Below are 20679 nucleotides of genomic sequence, written 5' to 3'. Positions count from 1 at the left end.
GAGGGCGTTGTGGAGTGTGTCCAGGGGACTCACACCACCCTCTTCCCTGACTCTAGAGTGTAACTGAATGCAAAGGTCCTCTAGGGCAGGGAGAGTGGAGTGCAGGGCCTGGAGCCAGGGCTTGAACTGGGCATCCTCATGACTGTCTGAGGTCACAGGCTTAGCAGCACTCTCTCTACTGGTCAACCTTTTTGCTATATTGCACTTTCTTACTTGTAGGATGTGATTCAGAAATTCTCTTACCATTATGCTTTTTCATTGATATCTCTGGCATTGGAACAAAAGACAAGGTGATAGCTCCAGGCATTTCCCAGAGAATTTAGTTGATCGAAATGCTGCTTTTCAGGGTACCCCTCTTGCCAAACTAAGGGATTCATTGTTTGTTTGTTTTTCTGTGTCTCATCCTAGTCACATTTTTGGGAGCCAACTCAGCTGAGACAAAACAACCATAACAACAATGAAAAAAAAGATGTATGTCTTTCATCATTTAAAAGGTAAATTATTAGAATTATTTCCTTTAGCATCTTGTGGAGAGCATCTTCTTTTGCTGATAGGAAATGTTCACTTACTTTTATTAAGAGAATTTGACAATGCAAGGACTTACAGATAAAGCTTTGTGCTTTGATTGGAAGTTTCATTCCCCCTAATCCTGGCCGCCAGAAACCTGATGGCTTCTCTTTTCTTTCCTGTCCATTTCTATTCCTTCCTAGATTCCTCCTCTCCAACTTCCTTTTTATCTTTTCTCCAGCTTTATTAAGATATAATTCCCACACCATACTACTCATCCATTTACCATGGCCAATTTAGTGAGTCTTGGTATATTCACAAAGGGATCAGGCTCATCTTCCCGACATCTTCCTGGCCACCTAAGCCTTTCACCTTTGGCTACCCAACTAGTCAACATAATGGCAAAGTTGACTCTCATTTGATAACTAGTAAGAAATTACACCTGCATGGGAAGGATAGAGATAAATATAGTGGGGCAAGAAGGGTAAGAACTTGCTATTCTCTCTGGCTTCTCATTCACTTGTCCTTCTTGATAGAGATACTTTATGTTCATGACAAATATTCAAGAGCAAGACTGAATTCCAAGAAAAAAGGTTTCCAAAGGAAAAAGCCATCTTAGAATTCATTGTGGGACAAGGAGATTTCTGCAGAGCTGAGAGCCTAGTAGAATTTAGGATATTTCTGAAGTCTCTATAGGAATTTAAGTGAAATTATTAAAGCAAATTTCCACCTTATAAAGGGAACCCATAGTGCTGATAGTTGCTTGAAGTACATCATCTGTTCTTAACCACAAAAAGTATGTGGGAATAACCTGTACTTATTGAGACCTCTGTGGTTAATGGGACTTCAACACTCTAGGTCATTTTACCAAAGTTTCTTCTGTTGTGACTGGGGTTTGAACCTGGATAGTGTGCATGACAAAGCAGGTGCACTATCCAGGTAAGATATTTCATTAGAGCTACTGAGTTTTTACACATAGTCATTTATCTCACCTAATTCTCGCACCAGAACCATGTGGTATAACTTTAGCACTGGGACATTATCTTATTGTTACACTCCACCACTGTTGCTCTCTGCACAGTGTTTGAAAGTAGCTGTCAGTTATGTAAATAGATTAGGGTTCTTCCTAACTCATCCTTCACGGATAGCTTACCTTAGATACTTTCCTGGTAGCAAAAAGATGCTGGTCTGCTATCCTCACTTCTGTGTTCTCAGGGGTCTACACTCAATGTTCTGCTGTGGAGAAAAGAAGACCATGGAGCAGATTGAGTTCCCTTACCTGTTGAGGAAGTGTTCAAGGCTCTTCATTCCAGCATGACAGTTTACTAACTGCATTACTAACTTTGTGACCTTAGAAAAGTCACTTGCCCTTGTTAACCTTGGTGTCCTCATTTGCAAAACAGTTGTTAGTAACCACAGTTGAAGTAATAAACCTGAAAGCACTTGGGAAACCTAAGTGTGCTATAATGACCAGCTGTTACTATGCATGGTCAAGATTTTATGAACTGCTAAAGGAAAATTTGGCTGAATACTCCCCTTGTTATCAGCCAAATCAAGGAGCCAGGACAAGACTCTGTTTTATGAGAAATTACTCTTATCTTTCAGTTGGACTTTAATTTTTCTAACACTCCAGGTTCTTTTTGTTGAGTGCTTAAATTAGCAAGTCCAATTGAGCCTGGAAAAGTTCCTGTACACTCTCTGAAATCATGTGTGGCAGCCACACCCAGATCACTGAGTTCTGGCTTCTCTCATAGTATGTATAGATAATTGTTTCCACTCTCATAGTATTTGAAGGAATTAAGAAGGATCTTTGTTTTTCTGTTATATTTCATTATCCATATTCACTTGGGACAGACAGAAAGGCCTGTCCAAATCAAGAATTTGGTTAGATCAGTTGAAGACACCCAGCAATATTGAGGCCAAACCCCAAAATCACTGCATTCTATGATCTTTGGAGGATCTAGTTTATTGTGTCTTTTAGCAGAAAGTCCACCTGTTTGAATCATCAGAGGTGGGTACAGATTGGTGGGTGATCATGGAAAAAATTCCACCTGTCCACATCTACACAGAGAATGGATAGAGCTCTTAATCCTCACATAGGCAGCTGTGCCCATGCTAACAGAAAGCAAAGAGACATCAAGAGAGAGGTGCAGGAGCAGCCACTTCCACTAGAAAGCAAGCCACAGCCTGCACAATTCTGACTCTAGAATCTACGATGCTCCAGGTCCTGAGTTAAATCTCCTCAGGGTGTGTCTGAGGGCTTTTGTTTGGGGGGAGGGCAAGTGGTGCTGGAATTTCTCTCTCCTAGGGTTTCTTGTCTCTCTTCACCTGAACAGAATCTAGCTTTTTTGGATTGTTTTGGTTTGGCTTTTGGTAGTTTTAAGAAATAAAGGGGGGCCAGGCAGTGGCACACCTGGTTAAGCACACACATTACAATGTGCAAGATTCTGGATTCAAGCCCCTGGTCCCCACCTGCAGGAGGAAAGCTTCATTAAGTGGTGAAGCAGGTCTGCAGGTGTCTCTCTGTCTCTCTCCCGCACTATTTCCCCCTCCCCTCACAATTTCTCTCTGTCCCTATTCAAAATAAATAAATAAATAAAGATTTAAAAATTTTTTAAAAAGAAAGAAAGTCCTTGATAATAGTCCTGCTTGAACACACATGTTACAATGTCCAACGACCCACATTTGAGCCTTCACTCCTCATCTGCAGGGGAATCTTTGTCAGCTGTGAAGCAGGTCAGCAGGTGCCTCTCTTTCTCTCTCCCTATCTTCCCTGCCCCTCTCAATTTATCTCTGTCTTACCTAATAAAACATTTAAGAATGAAGGAAGGAAGAAAACAAATGGTAAAAATGGTCATTGGAGTGGTAAATTTGTCATGCAGGCACGGAGCCCCAATTGTAACCCTGGTGGCCTCAAAAAATGAGAGAGAGAAAGGGCAAAGAAAAAGAAGGAGAAGGATGAGAAGAAGGAGGAGGAGGAAGAGGAGGAGGAGGAGGAGGAGGAGGAGGAGGAGGAGGAGGAGGAGGAGGAGGAGGAGGAGAAGGGAAACAGGAAGAAAAGGAAAGCTGGGACCAGGAGGTGGTAAACCCAGGAGAGATAGCACACATTGCCAAGCACAAAGACCCAGGTTCAACATGCCTTTTACAGGAGGAAGCTTCACCAGCAGGGAGGATGTGCTGCAAAGTGTTTCACTTTACCTTTCCCTCATTACCCTCCTCTTTCTTTTTAATTTCTCCCTTAATTTACCGATAAAAGAAGAAAATTAGAAAGGAAAAAAAAAGACCACTGGAGAGCAGTAATGGATTTGCTGTGCAGGCACCAAGTCCCAGAAATAGCTTTAGTGACAATAAAAATAAATAGACAAACAAACATAAATAAGACAAAAAGAAAAAGCTTTCTATAGTTTTTTTTTCAAACTGGGAATTATAATAGTTTCTTTTTAAAATTTTTTATTAGTGCTAAAATTTTTATTCCTGATTTTATTAGTGTTTTACAAAGTCATAAGATTTTAAGGGTATACTTTCTATTCTTGTATAGATAATTTTTTTTTAGATATTCAACTATACCTTCCTTATGAGTGGCTGACCTAGAGCAACTGTGGACTCTGAAGCCTCCACTGGATATATATGGTACCTGAGAGCTTGCTTGCTCCCCATGCCTCTCAACCTGGGGAAAGGCAGGATGGATTGTATATTGCACTGTGATGAGCATATAAAGCTCTATGGATAGAGGTTTTTTTTTAATTTTTTTTTTATCTCCATATAGGCATCTCAGAGAAGAATATCTAGATCACATGACAGGTCTATTTTTAATAGTCTGAGACTTTCTATACTACTTCCCAAAGGGATGAACCTATTTAAATTCCTACCAACAATGTGAAAAGTTTGTTTTTTTCTCCATTCTTCCAGCACTTGTTTCTTTGTTTGTTTGGGTTTTTTTATTTTATTAGTTATTTACTAATTATTAACAAGATTATAAGATAACAGGGGTACAATTTCATACAATTCCCTTTACCAGAGTTTTGTATCCATCCCCTCCATTGGAAGCTTTCCTATTCTTTATCCTTCTGGGAGTACAGACCAAAATTCTTTATGGGGTGAAGGAGGTGGAAGGTCTGGTTTCCATAACTGTTTCTCTGCTGAACATGGACATTGGCAGAGTGATCTATACCCCCAGCCTATTTCCCTAGTAAGATAGGCCAGCACTTGGATAGATCCTTGGTGGTGTAGGCCACTCTGTAAGTGTAAGGTGGCATCTTAATTTTTGTTGACTTGCATTCCTCTGATAGGACATGGTAATGAGCATTTTAAAATAATTTTCATTATAAGTGATTTAATATTGTTTTACAAAATTATAAAATTTGAGGGGTATAATTTTACACTTGTATGTGTGTGTGTACAGTTCACCACACCCATCACTGAAGTTCCTGCACTCCTCCTTTCCTTTTAATAACCACTATAATTTCCAGAGTCTAAAAGATATTTGATAATGAATGCTTTCCACATGTCTGTTGACTAGCTGTCTTCTAGGGTGAAGGGTCTATTAAGAATTTCCTCATTTTTTAAATTAGGTTGTCTATATTTTTTGTTGGTGAGTTTTGTGAGTTCTTTGTATACCACAGACATTAGCCTTTTGTCTGATGTATGGTGTCTGAATATTTTCTCCGATTCAGTAGGATGTTGTTGTTCTTTTGATTTGGGCAATGATTTCTTCCACTGTACAAAAACCTTTCAGTTTGTTGCAATCTTATTTGTTTTTGCTTTTGTTTTCTGTGCCATTGGACTCAAGTCCCTGAAGACATCTTTGTAGCTGATATCATGGAAGGTCTTGCCAATGTTTTCTAATTCTCTGTATTTTATTTTAAGTTTTTTTCTCTGTAGTTTAATTTAAGTATTTTAGTTTCAAGTTTAACATCTAGGTCTTTAATCAAGAATGGAAATAAAGGGGCTAGGCGGTAGTGCACCTGTTTAAGCACACACATTCCAATATGAAAGGTTCAAGCCCCAGGTCCCCAGCTGCAGGAGAAAAGCTTCATAAGGGTTGGAGCAGGGATGCAGGTGTTTCTCGGCCTCTTTCCTTCTCTACCTTCTCCTCCCCTCTCAATTTCTTCCTGTCTCTATCCAATAATAACTAAATAAAAACATAATTTAAAAAAATGGAAACAATCTCAGGAGTCCAATGTCAATTATTAAATAGGAACATTGTGGTTTATGTACACTATGGAATACATGAATGGCATTCTACTTTGTTACAACTGAATGCTATAAGAGAAGATGAACTCTTGTCTTCTGATGTAATGTGGATGCAGCCAAAGAGATTAGTTAAATAAACTAGAAGGAGAGGCAAATGCTAAATGATATTACTTGTATGTGGAATTTAAGGTGAAAGCAAGGAGAAAGACAGGGTGATTTATAAATAAATGCTTGGCCTGTATCTATAGATTTGAGGTTACTAAGGAGAGAGAGGTAAGGGCTTTCAAAGGCGCTAAGGATCCCAGAAGCCCTTCTCTTCATTGTTACTGGACATCTCTATCAGGAACAATACAACAGACCCCTTTGTGATCCCCCATAGGACCTTGCCCTCAACATGGATCAACAACAGTAGAGAATATTACATCCTCTGAAAGGAGGTTGGACAATATACTCTATCTTCCACCTGAGGAAGATGGGTTCTGAAATTGGGGCAGCTTGAAAAGTTCCTACTCAGGACCACAGAATGTGAGCTCAGATCTACAGGGATGCAGAGGTCACACAGGCTCTTAAACAAAATATGGGCCCCAGGTCAGATCAAATCGATGGGGTCTACAGTCAACAACATTTATATACCTTTCTCATATTTGGGAACTACTCTCTTCCCTGATCCAGCTTTCTGGTCCTTTTTCTGGTCATGACATCATCTCCCCAGACAATAACTTGGATCCACTTGCATATCAAATGTCAGGCTCAGAAAAAATAAAAGGTAGTATAGTTATGGGCCTTTTGGAATATAACTAAAATAGGCTTACTAACTATCTACAAAATGGAGACCCCTCAAATCTTTATCTGCAGTATTCTAGCCTTTGGGTTCATGATTAGTCAACAATTTGTTTGGCTTTATATGTTAACTCTTTTTTCAGCCACCAGGTTCCAGATGCTACCATGATGTCAACCGGACTTCCTTGGGCAGATGACCCCACCAATGTGTCCTGGAGTCCAACTTCCCCAGAGCCTTGCCTCACTAGGGATAGAGAGAGGCAGGCTGGGAGTATGGATCGACCTGTCAATGCTCATGTTCAATGGGAAAGCAATCACAGAAGCCGTACCTTCTGTACCTCATAATGTCCCTTGGTCCATACTCCCATAGGGACAAAGAATAGGAAAGCTATCAGGGGAAGGGATGGGATACAGAGTTCTGGTGGTGGGAATTGTGTGGAGTTGTATCCTTCTTATCCTATGGTTTTTGCCAGTGTTTTCTTTTTATAAATAAAAATTTTAAAAAAGAAGAAGGGAGAGTGACATGTTGGTGGAGACCAAGGCATACTAAAATATATTTTGGGGAGATGTGAAATTTGACCTTGAGAAAATATCTTGTAAAGTAACATTTCCATAATAAAAAAAAAAAAGAAGGAAAGAAAGTCATGGTAGAGAGCACACAGAACTGCTCCTCACTGAACTGTCCAGTACTCTAATACACCATCCTTGTATTTATGGAATTTCTAATTTATCTTCATTAGTGAACGCAAACAATAAATATTTTCTTTCAAGTATCCATAAGTTAGGGTTAGTTATATATCTCAAAGTAAAAGTGCTTGTCATCTGTGATTATACTTGGAGTTAATAAGACTGGAAATCTAGTAGTATGGCCTAAAGAAGGCATTATAAATTCCCTCCTCAAATATTTATTGCAGAGGACAAAACACCCTGCTTACCTACTCCCTACTTTATTTCCCTCAGTCACTATGTACTCAACTAATTATACAAAAGAAAATAAGATTTACTCTTCTATCATTTAATGTCTTCTGACAGGGCATCAGCATTATAGCCATCCCTTACAATCTTTAGAAGAAACACTGTATACAACTGTCCAAGAGATATACTGGCAATGTGTGTGTGTGTGTTGTGTGTGTTGTGTGTGTTGTGTGTGTTGTGTGTGTGTGTGTGTGTACTCCCAGTCTGCCTCTCTCTTTCCCTACTAGGGTGGGTATCTGGGGAAGCGGAGCTCTAGGATGCATTGGTGGGATCTTCAGTCTTGGGAAGACTGGCTGGCATCCTGATGGCATCTGGAACCTGGGGGCTGAAAAGAGAGTTAACATACAAAGCCAAACAAATTGTTGAAGAATCATGGACCCAAAGGATGGAATAGTGGAGATAAAGTGTTGGGGGGTACTCACTGCAAACTCTAGTGTACTACTGCTTTCAGGTATATATTTGCCCTGGTTTATGGATACGTGTGAACATATGCTCTATCTCCTGGAACCTGATCTATATCTAGGTTTTGGTACTTTGTTAGGAAGTGAACCACCTGGGATGGAGTTAGAGAATACTATGAAAGGAAAGGTCTCACCCGAGTGATGAAGCTGAAGGGTTGTCGTTCCACACCTGAAGTCTCTGGACACAGTCTGAAGTGAAGCATGCTGGGGTGGCACTCGTTGTATTGATTAGGTTGCGATCAGCGGATGCAATATTATTTGATAAGAATTGGGAGAAGCATAAGGGAAAGTGGGCCCTACCCTAGGGTCCCAGGACTGGGGGAAGTTTAGGCTCTAAGAATGCTATTTTTATACTGTTACTGAAAGAGAAGTGAATCTGGAAAACACCAGAGGAAGTTAGGCACTATTTCCCTTATCATAGAGAAGAGGGAAAAAAGGACACTTGGAAAAAGTAACAGTGTAGGTGTGTCTTAGAAAGGGAATGAAGGCGGGAGTGTAGAAAAAATGGACAAAAATATCTATAGATAGATAGTTATAAAGTCAACCCATCTTAGTGACTGAGAGAACTACTGCAGTTTCCAATGGAGGGGATGGGGATGCAGGACTCTGATGGTGGCAATAGTGTGAAATTTACTGCTATTATCTTATAATTTTGTAAATCAATACTAAATCACCAATTAAAAAAAAAAAAGTAAGCCAGAAAAAAAATTGTGTTATATGCCTATGTATGGACATAGCTCTCTGCTGGGTGGCCAAGATCAAATATATAGCACCAACAGTATGGGAACATTACTTGTACCCATTTTGGAGATGTGAACACTGGGTTTTAGAGAGAAGAAGTGAATTCTCTAGTGTTATATAAATGTGCATGGCATCAGAAAGCAAGTCAAACCTCAAAGCCAGATATTTCTAACTAATTCCAGGATTGGTGTTCTTCATCTTCCATACTAACTGGTATTAGTGGTATATTAGGTGAAGGATTATATAAGTTTACAAACCAGAGGAGCTGATGTGGGTCCACATGGTGAGAGGATTGGGATTGATTCTGGGTCCTTAGAGCAAAACAATGTCATCCAGAACCCTCTTCCATATGCGTATATGAAAGTTGCAACTTATCTGGGGTTTATTTAGAAATGCTCAGAATGCCCATTCCCTTCATTTCTTACAGACCATTTTTTTCTCAGGACTGTACATATCTTTTACCATTGACCCTGAATTGAAGTCTAAATTCCTTAAGGCTTAGGATGAGGTTGATTGCTACTTGGGAATGATTTTTGAATTCCAGTTTAGTTTTTAAGGAGTGTGGTATCAGAGTGGGCTCAGTTTCATTGTCCTCCAGAATTCAGCAATGCTGCAGACATTGGTCCCCACTAAACATATCATTCATTACCTTTGTGTTAGCTTTGCCTTTGAGGTGTAAGATTCCTGTGGTGATGTTGCTCAGCTCATTTCAGGAGTTTTCATGTGGGAAAGAAACTCCACACGTGGGAATGTTTCAACATGCCTAGAAGAGCTTGGAAATCACTCCCTGACCTGACTTTCATTTCAGAATCAAAGGTAAGAGTCCAGGACTAGTAGCTTCTCTGCATTATCAGTGGTGTTGTCCCTCCCTATGAAGGAGGAAGCTTCTTTGTGCCCTTTTTAGAATTTTTAGCTGGTGGGCAGGGAGATAGCATAATGGTTATATAACTAAAGACTTTCATGCCTGAGGCTCAAACGTCCCACTTTAAATACCAAGGTAAGCTGTGGTGACCCCAGCAGGAGTTTGAGACTATTAGCATACAAATGACCTCACCCTGAGGAGGTGCTACAGAGAAAGGAATGTATAAAAGCAAGGGACTCTAAGCACATGACTCTTTTTGGCTGGCTGCTGCCTCTGCTTCTGGTCAGAAGCTTCTTCTGGTCAGGTATCCGCCATGGCTGATTTTCCTGGGAACTGAACACGTGTGACTCTGCTAGCTGGTAAACTTTTAGACCCCTCTACAGTCATGAGCAACCCTTACCAGAGCTGATAATTGTTTATCTTATGGGACTAAACTTTGATAACCATATTCAGACTTTATAGACCTAGCATAGGCTTAACCCTTGATGATAATTGCTTATTTTGCCTTTTACCTGTTTCACCCTAATAAACCGTGTATTGATTAAACCAGTTCCCGGCTCCTGCTGTAAATTCTTCTATATGTGCCACTCCCATACCTCTTTTTAAGTTAATTTACAACAGTAAGCCAGAGATGAGCAGTGCTCTGGTAAAAAAAAAAAAAAAAAGCAATAATAAATAATTAAAATGCTCAACTGGAGCATGGTTCTGTAGATGCCATAGTATAATAAAATGTTTGAAGTCCTCTGGCATCAGACCTCTCTTCATGTACTTTCCCCAAGGACTCCTGATGGATAAAAGTGTCTGATATGGAGTGTGATTCTCAAAACCTCTGGGCTCTGTTTTCTCTACTCACAGCACTTCCTGAGATAGTTGTTGTGGGAGTTTGAACTGCTTCTCTTCACTGAGACATTCTAGTTCTTGAGCCTCTGAGATTTTACTCAGCTTGCTTCCTCTTCCACTCCTTTGTATAAGCCAAGGTGAAGTAGAATTATACCTAGAAACCTTGATTCTCTCCATTCTACTCACCCTAGGAGCAGCACCAATGGTTGGTGAAGTACCCACAGCTCATTAAATTCTTGCCAGAACAAGATATAGCTACCTGAGCACTAACATTCCCAAGATATCACTTTGTTGCAGGAGAGATAAAAAGAACATTTCAAAGGGTACAGGGATCCCTTTTGGCCACCACTGGTAGGATCCTAGGTGAATATGCACATGGAAAAAAAAAATCACAAGAGTTTCTGTCAGTTTCAGGGATACAAGCTATTATTGAAGTATAGTGAGGGTAGAAAAGACAGAGAAAGATACACACATGGACATGTTTTAGGCACTCAAGAGTGAGAAAATCCTGATTTCCCCAGTCCTCTTACTTTTATATATATATCAACAAGACCATGGGACAATAGGGGTACAACTCCACAAAATTTCCATCACCCTTTCCCTTGAAAGCTCTCCTATTCTTTATCCCTCTGGGAGCATGGACCCAGGATCATTATGGGATGCAGAAGGTGGAAGGTCTGACTTCTGTAATTGCTTCTCCATTGGACATGGGTGTTGGCAGGTCGACTCATATTCCCAGCCTGTCTCTATCTTTCCTTAGTGGGTCAGGGCTTCAGGGAGGTGGAGGTCCAGGATGCAATGATGAAGTCATCTTCCCAGGAAAGTTAGGTTGGCATCATGGTAGCATCTGCAACTTGATGTCTAAAAAAGCATTAAAATATAAAGCAGAACCAATTGTTTAATAATCAGGAACCTAAAGGCAAGAAGATATAGATGAGATTTGGGGTCTCCATTTTGGAAAAAACTAGTAAGTCTATTTTAGGTATATTCCAAGGAGCCCATTGTGGGGAAATGATGGGCTGAGCCTGGTTGGGACCTTGGATACTTCTTTGTGAGGATGGAAGGTGTTCACCTATAATCCTCACCACCCCTCCCTGACTTCCATCTTGTTAGACACAGAGGCTGCAACTGTTCCCCATCTGCTTCGTCTGGATAAACCTGATTTGCTCAATGGAATGTGGATAAACCCGAAGAGCCCCTTCCTCATTCTTTTTCTTTAATTTCTTTATTGGAGAGTTAATGTTTTACATTCAACAGTAAATACAATAGTTTGTACATGCATAACATTTTCCAGTTTTCCATATAACAATATAACCCCCACTAGGTCCACTGTCATCCTTTTTGAATCTGTGTTCCCCCCACCCACTCACCCCAGAGTCTTTTACTTTGGTGTAATATGCCAATTCCAGTTCAGGTTCTACTTGTTCTTTCTCTTCTGATCTTGTTTTTCAACTTCTGCCTGAGAGTGAGATCATCCCATATTCATCCTTCTGTTTCTGACTTATTTCAGTCAACATGATTTTTTCAAGGTCCATCCAAGATCGGCTGAAAACGGTGTCACCATTTTTTTTTTCCCTCCAGGGTTATTGCTGGGCTCGGTGCCTGCACCATGAATCCACCGCTCCTGGAGGCCATTTTCCCCCCTTTTTGTTGCCCTAGTTGTTGCAGCCTCGTTGTGGTTATTATTGCCATTGTTGACGTTGCTTTTGTTGTTGGATAGGACAGAGAGAAATGGAGAGAGGAGGGAAGACAGAGAGAGGGGGGAGAGAAAGACACCTGCAGACCTGCTTCACCAACCGTGAAGCGACTCCCCTGCAGGTGGGGAGCCGGGGGCTCTAACCGGGATCCTTACACCGGTCCCTGCGCTTTGCGCCACGTGCGCTTAACCCACTGCACCACCGCCCGACTCCCGTCACCATTTTTTAATAGCTGAGTAATATTCCATTGTATACCACGACTTGCTCAGTCACTCATCTGTCATTGAACACCTGGGTTACTTCCAGGTTTTGGCTACTACAAATTATGCTGCCAAGAACATATGTGTACACAGATCTTTTGGGATGGATGTGTTGGGTTCCTTAGGATATAGCCCCAGGAGAGGAATTGCAGGATCATAGGGTAGGTCCATTTCTAGCCTTCTTAGAGTTCTCCAGACTGTTCTCCACAGAGGCTGGACCAATTTACATTCCCACCAGCAGTGCAGGAGGGTTCCTTTGACCCCACACCCTCTCCAGCATTTGCTGCTGTCACCTTTTCTGATGTATGACATTCTCACAGAAGTGAAATGATATCTCATTGTTGTCTTTATTTGCATTTCTCTGACAATCAGAGACTTGGAGCATTTTTTCATGTTTCTCAGCATTTTGGATCTCTTCTGTGGTAAACATTCTGTCCATGTCCTCCCCCCATTTTTGGATGGGGTTATTTGTTGTATTGTTGTTGATATTTGCAAGTTCTTTATATATTTTGATTATTAGCCTCTTGTCTGATGTATGATATGTAAAGATCTTCTCCCATTCTGTGAGGGGTCTCTTGGTTTGGGTAGTAGTTTCTTTAGCTGTGCAGAAGATTTTTAATTTTATGTAGTCCCATAGGTTTATGCTTGTCTTAGTCTTCTTTGTAATTGGATTCCTTTCATTGAAGGTGTCTTTAAAATTTATGTGGAAAAGAGTTTTGCCAATATTTTCCTCTAAGTATCTGATAGTTTGTGGTATAACATCCAAGTCCTTGATCCACTGGCAACTTACTTATGTATTTGGTGAAATATAGTGGTTCAGTTGCATTCTTTTGCAAGTTTCAACCCATTTTTTCCAACACCATTTGTTGAAGAGACTCTGCTTTCCCCATTTAATAGTCTGGGCACCTTTATCAAAGACTAGATGTCCATAGGTGTGGGAGCTTACTTCTGGACTCTCAATTCTATTCCAGTGGTCAGTATGTTTATTCATAGTCTAGTACCAAGCAGTTTTTTTTTAATATTTATTTTATTTATTTATTCCCTTTTGTTGCCCTTGTTGTTTTATTGTTGTAGTTATTATTGTTGTTGTCGTTGTTGGATAGGACAGAGAGAAACGGAGAGAGGAGGGGAAGACAGAAAGGAGAGAAAGATAGACACCTGCAGACCTGCTTCACCGCCTGTGAAGCGACTCCCCTGCAGGTGGGGAGCCGGGGTTCAATACCAAGCAGTTTTGATGACAATGTCCCTATAATACAATCTGAGATCTGGGAGTGTGAAGCCTCTGGTTCTATTCTTTTTTCTCAGATTTTTTGGGAATTCTAGGTCTTTTCTGGTTCCAGATAAACATTTGTAGCATTTGTTCTATTTTCCTAATAAATGTGGTTGGGACCTTAATTGGAATAGAATTAAATTTGTAGATGGCTCTGGGTAGTATATTTATTTTGATGATGTTAATTCTTCCAACCCATAAACATGGAATATCTTTCCACTTCTTGGTGTCTTTTTCAATTTCCTTGAGTAGTGACTCATAATTTTCAGTATACAAGTCTTTCACTTCTTTGGTTAGGTTTACTCCTAAATATTTTATTGTTTGTGTTGCTATAGTAAAAGGAATTGATTTCTGGATTTCAATTTCTTCTAACTTAGTGTTTCCATAGAGGAATGCCACTGACTTTTGAATGTTAATTTTGTTGCCTGACACCTTACTGTATTGCTTGATGTTATCCAAAAGCTTCTTGCTGGATTCCTTAGGTTTTTCTATGTATACTGTCATGTCGTCTGCAAATAGGGAGAGTTGGACTTCTTCTCTTCCGATATGTATCCCTTTAATTCCTTGCTCCTGCCTGATTGCTATGGCAAGAACTTTCAACACTATGTTGAATAGTAATGGTGAGTGGGTACCCTAACACTTCCTCTCCACTATTCCAAGCTTTGGGTCCATGATTGCTCAACAATTTGTTTGGCTTCATATGTTAACTCTCTTCTCAGTCACCAGGTTCCAGATGTCATCAGGAAGCCGGCCAGGCTTCCCCAAACTGAAGACCCCACCAATGTGTCCTGGAGCGCCGCTTCCCCAGAGACCCACCCTACTAGGGAAAGAGAGAGGCAGACTGGGAGTCTGTAAATGCTACAAAAAAATGGAAATAGATGGAAAATTCTTAAATATGACATCTGGTGTCTGTCCCTTCTTCCAGGCAACCTTCAGGGTGGGGGGGGGCTTGTTTGCTAATGTCCTTCTAGCAACCTCCAAGAATTCCTCCCTAAATCATCCCTTATGAACTGCTAGAGCCATTACATTCCAAACCCCAAAAGGAAATGCTACTAAATGAATACTGCCCCCATAATAGCTGCCCTTTAATGGCTGCTTGTCATTATGGGAAAATGCCCCAGCTCCTTACCCCTCAGGTGGGATTACTCTGAATACTCCTGGTCTGTAAGGGTTCTCAGAGGTCCCCAGCAACATTGCAACTATGCCCAGTGATAGCATGCCTGGTTGCACATGCTATACTGGCTGCCTACACTTGCTTGTGTCACTAACCTCCATAATTTACTACCAGGGCTTACTGGGGTCATTTTCCAAATGAACTTATTGTATCCTAATTCTTGTTTATCTCTTTGCTTGGGGGTGTGGGGCGGGGACGGCTCAAGCTAAGGCAAGCATCCTAATACTAGCTGTCTCTCTATCCAGACTATATCTCACCTCATTCTAACATCAGGGTGGACCACAGTGAGTTGCTCTTGTTCATAGTACTATATTAAAGTATGATATATCACTGGAATCCTGATTAGTGACAATAAATACATTCACAATGAGGAAGGCATAATAAAAAAAGGCATAATGTAGCCTATGTAAGAGCTTAACCATCTGGCAAGAAGACAAACATGGGCAAATAAATGACAGTTTAGAGGGCTAAGGGGCACAATTTAAGCCTTTCCAAAGATAGAAAACAAAATAGAAATGATTCCTTGTATGAAAGATGGTGACAAGATAGAATAAGTGTCTTTTCTACTTTAAATGACTGAGTAGACCGGATAGGATAACAAGGAAGGCCTTCAAGCAGAAACAAGAGCAAAGACTAAGTAAGTAGACATGGAGATGCATGCCCAATCTCCCTTCAGGGAAGGATCAGACACCCAGATGAGGAAGTATCACCAACAGCTGTCATCTTCTTCATAGTCAGCCTCAGGGGCAGAAATCCATCTTGCCAAGGTCAATTCACTCTTTGGGCAGCTTGCATCAGTGTTAAATAAGACAGGGGTATAAAGACAAAGGCCTGACTTCTTTGAGCTAATTCTGAGCACTCCTGAATGATGGTGCCTTACCTCCCATGGGCTAGCCAGAGCTTTGCCAGTCTGCATCATATTTAATTTCTACTTCTACCCAGTCTTGCTTCCTTCCTCTTCCTTTCACAGCCAGTGATTCCTTGTTAGGATTGATAAACTCACAAACTAGAATTTCCTTTTGGATTTTAGGTAAAAAAAGGGGGAGGTAGTGGCACACCTGGTTAAGTGCACATGTTACAACACACAAGGACCGAGGTTTGAGCCCTCAATCCTCACCTACAGGGGGAAAGCTTTGCAAGTGGAGAAGCAGGGCTGCAGGTGTCTCTCTGTCTCTCCTTCTCTATCATCCCCTTTCCTCTCGATTTCTGGCTGTCTCTATCCAATAAATAAAATAAAGATAATAAAAATTTTTTAAAGGGGGTTAATTTATGTAAGCATATATTAAATGTTGCATGTTAACATATTTAAACAATTATTTGCCTATCTGAAATGTAGTTTAAATGAGCAACCTATGTTTTATCTGATGTTATTCCTGATAAGTATTTTCTTTCTGGGAGTCGGGCTATAGTGCAGCGGATTAAGCACATGTGGCACAAAGCACAAGGACCGTCTCAAGGATCCCGGTTCGGGCCCCTGGCTCCCCACCTGCTAGGGTATCGCTTCACAGGCTGTGAAGCAGGTCTGCAGATGTCTGTCTTTCTCTCCCCCACTCTCTGTCTTCCCCTCCTCCTCTCTCCATTTCTTTCTGTCCTATCCAAGAACAATGACATCAGTAACAATAGTAACTACAACAATAAAACAACAAGGGCAACAAAAGGGAATAAATAAATATAAATTAAAAACATTAAAAATATATTCTCTTTATTTCTTCCTTCCTTTCTTTCTTTTTTAACTGTAAACTCTGGCTTGTACTGGTGCCAGTGACTGAACCTGAAACCTCTGGTGACTTAGGTATGAAAGTCTGTTGTACAGTCAATGGTACCAGCTCCCAAGGCCCTAAAAAATCCTTTACGGGTGTCGGGCTGTAGCGCAGCGGGTTAAGCGCAGGTGGCACAAAGCACAAGGACTGGCATAAGGATCCCGGTTCGAACCCCGGCTCCCCACCTGCAGGGGAGTCGCTTCACAGGCAGTGAAGCAGGTCTGCAGGTGTCTATCTTTCTCTCCTCCTCTCTGTCTTCCCCTCCTCTCTCCATTTCTCTCTGTCCTATCCAACAACGACAACAACAATAATAACTACAACAATAAAACAACATGGGCAAAAAAAGGGAATAAATAAATAAAATTTTTAAAAAATCCTTTACTTGAAACTCCATCTCAGAATCTGCTCTGAAGCACCAGCCTGCAACACTAAGCCTGATGGAGGGGGAGTGTGCAGAGGGACTGGAGGCACTTCAGCTGCTAGAACCTGAAAGATGGTGGTGGAGGAAGAAGCTACCAGAAAATAGAGCTGCAAGGAAAGGACATACAAGCATTATCATAAAATATATGAAGCTTTAAAAAATATTTTATTTATCTATTCATTTATTTTTAATAGAGACAGAAATTGAGAGAAAGAGGGAGAGAGAGAGAGGGAGTCAGGAAGGAAGGAAGGAAGGAAGCAAGGAAGGATTGAAGCACTGCTTCACCACTCATAATACCCTGCAGATGGATCTGAGGCTTGGACCCTTATGTCTGTGCATTGTAATGTGTGTGTTCTACCAGGTACACCATTGCCAGGGCCTCAAGTACATGAATCTTATCCTCAGGGACAATGATGAAACCAACCAAGAAATTGAAGTAAGATAGAAGATAGCTGGGTTTGCATTTTAGAAAGACCCTTTGTGTACTTATGTGAGCATAGCTTGAAAGTTGATTGCATAAAACAAGCAGATACCTCAAACAGGATCTAGTGAGAATCTAAGTTAATAATGACAAGAACCAGTCTCAGGAAGAAATCAGTCTTAAAAGAAAGGTAAAAGGACATGGACTTTGGAAATGTTTAGAAGATGGAACAGAAAGTTTGGTGGATGAAAAAAAGAAGACTGAATGACTCTGATTTCTTGCTTTACTCACTGTGAAGTCAGGTTGAGTGAAGCATAGTTAACGAATTTTGGCTCTGCTTCCTCAGAAAACTAGGCTCAGTGTGTAGCCCAGGTTCATAGAAATGCCCTGTCTTGGGATGACTCTGGGTGAAGGGAAAGAAAGGGTGTTTTTTTTCCTCTATGAATATTCTACTTCTTTCCTCTCACTGCTCACCTTCTACTCTGGGTTACATTCCTGATTCCTCTAGGCAGTCTCCAGAAATCAACTCTTGTCTTATGAGCGACTTGAGTCACTGTATCTCTCAGAGTCCCAAGGTGGTGGTAGGATCAGAGTGGGTTGATTTGGGAAGAAGAGGAATTGCCATTGTTTATTTTCAATTAAAGGAGGGGATGGGAGCCAGGCGGTGATGCATTGAGTTAAGCACACATAGTGCGAAGCTCAAGGATCCGGGTGAGAGTTCCTGGCTCCCCACTTGCAGGTCATTTCACAGGTGGTGAAACAGATCTGCCAGTGTCTGTCTTTCTTTTTGCCTCTCTGTCTTCCTATCCTCTCTCAATTTCTCTCTGTTCCATCCAGCAACAACAATAGCAACAACAACAATAAAAAAAAAATGGCCACTAGGAACAGTGCAGGCACCTGGAGGCAAAAGAGATAGAGATAGAGATAGAGATAGAGATAGAGATAGAGAGAGAGAGAGAGATAGAGATAGAGAGAGAGAGAGAGAGGTCAACCAGAGCACTGTTCCATCCTTAGGTCATGCCAAGGATGAAGCAAAACCCTCATACAAGCAAGACCTTCTCTCTACTGCTGAGTACCTCCTAATCTTATCATTTTTCATGATGTGTGCAGTGGACACTATGCTCAAGACAATCACTGGGGATTCTGAGAAAATAGTCAGCTTTGGAAGATATGATGATGACAGATGTTCTGGGGGTGGAAGCAGTTTAGGAGTGGAGTAGAGGGTGAGGCAGTTAAGACTTTCCAATTTTAAAACTCAACTGATTAAACCAGTCTAGTGACTTGGTTCATTACCTTTTCTCTAGTAATTAATCACTTAAAGGACCTCCAGGAGCCATCTCATAGGCCTACATGCTGCACGGAAATTTGCTTTATTGAGTTGTTGGCGTATGAGTGTTTAGTACGCAGGGTAGAGGGTTTCGAATTGAAGCTTTATGACTGGTATGAAAATGAAAGGCAGACAATGAAAGCTACAGTTTTCACAGAGTCCAAAACACAGAGATTCAAAGATTTATCCAAAAGCACAGAGATTCAAACTTTATCCAAAGTTTAGTGAATAAAATAAAGAATATTCAGTGAAACATCCCACCAATCCCTACAAGAGAGAAAGGAATTATGTCAAATTTGGGTGTCTAGAGGAGCAGTTGGGTCCACAGTGAAGATTTCAAAAAAAGTTAGAGGAAGATAACACAGAGAATTCCCCCAACAAGTCTGATAAATAGTAATGCTCTGTGACTTTAGCCAGCAGTATTATTTCCAAGAATAAACTTGATATATTTAAGCTAAGACTTTTCTATTGATAAGTAAAAAAAAAAAAAAAAAAAAAAAACATGAAAACTAGGTTGCAGCTTAATCCTCAACTACTGGTGTTCAAGGCATTGCCCTCCCCAGTCCCTCTTGCAGACTTTTGACCAATTTAATAAAGAAAGGAATGATCTTGAGACAGAAAAATCTCTCAGCCTTGCAGTAAAACAAAGAATGTGATAATAGCCTGTAGATTTAGTGTCTCTGACAGTGTTAGGGGAATAAAGAAAACCCTCATTTTTCAAAAATTGAATCAAGAAAAACAAATGGAGCAGAAACTCCTGGACTCCTTAAACAATCCAATCAAGTGTTACCTAAAACCCATTCCCTCTGCAGAGTCCTTTCCACAAACAAATTCATCTGTTTCTAGAACTTTACTTTTATCATCCTCAGAGGCATCTAAAAAATGAAGGCAAGCTAAGATTGAGACTAAATGCTCTATCATTCATACATTCATGTGAGCATTTCTAAACGCAGGGCTATGTTTTCCACATGTGTCATAAGTTGTAAAGAAAACCAGAGAGACAGTACCCCAGCCTCAGGGAGGGGCATGTTTGGAGCTTTATAAATTGCATAACAGATTTTTCCAGGGTTTGAGGTTCTAGTGTCCATTTGCCATTTCCAACAGCACATTTTAAATGTGAATTCTCCTATTCTTTATATTGGAATGACTGAGTATCTGATTCTGCATCTTTACAGGAGCAATGACACATGGAATCACAATGTGCAGCCAGGTTAAACCTTTCATTTCAACTGAAATTCAATTATGTTTATTTATCAATAGTTCATACAGCTGCCAAATTCAGTTCACATTGGGATTCATAGGAAAGTAAAGGCATCTCTAGTGCATGGTGTATGACCAGGGGATAATCAAATGAGACCCCAGGAAAACAAATCTGCTATAAGGTTAATCCAAATGCTTTACCCTCTGAGCTTCTTCAGCCTTTCTATACCATACATTGTTTTTGTGATCCAGAGTAAAGGATACTGTATCAACATCAGTGGATAATATGGAGAGGGCAAGACCTTGACATCACACACACATACAGAGAGAGAGAGAGAGAGACAGAGAGAGAGAGAGAAGAGAGATCCACTACAAAGAGCCTTTGATACAGGCAAAAAATAAAACTACCCAGAACAATAGGCCTGGCCTGGCTTTTTCATAAGCCAGTACTGGCAGAACTGGTCATCCTATTTGGTATTCAGAATCACATCTGAAGCTTCATTAGCATATGTGATGTTGCCATCACATCCTGGATTTCTATAGACTATGTGACAGTTTTGTGTCACATAGTCTACAGAAATGACCCAGCAGCAATACTGGCAATAATGGCACACTCAAAATGACCACTGAAGAGAGATGTGTTTGCTTCTGGCATATAAAAGAACAGAAAGCAAAAAAGTACAAGTTTCACAACCTAGAAAAAAACACCCTGGGTCTAATAGCAGTGGAGATCCCTAATTGCATTAGGTCTGAAGAAACAATGGGACACCCACACCTATGGACATCTAAT

Source organism: Erinaceus europaeus, chromosome 1, assembly GCF_950295315.1.
Source record: "Erinaceus europaeus chromosome 1, mEriEur2.1, whole genome shotgun sequence".
NCBI classification, from domain to species: domain Eukaryota; kingdom Metazoa; phylum Chordata; class Mammalia; order Eulipotyphla; family Erinaceidae; genus Erinaceus; species Erinaceus europaeus.
Note: the sequence above shows the minus strand (reverse complement) of the source record.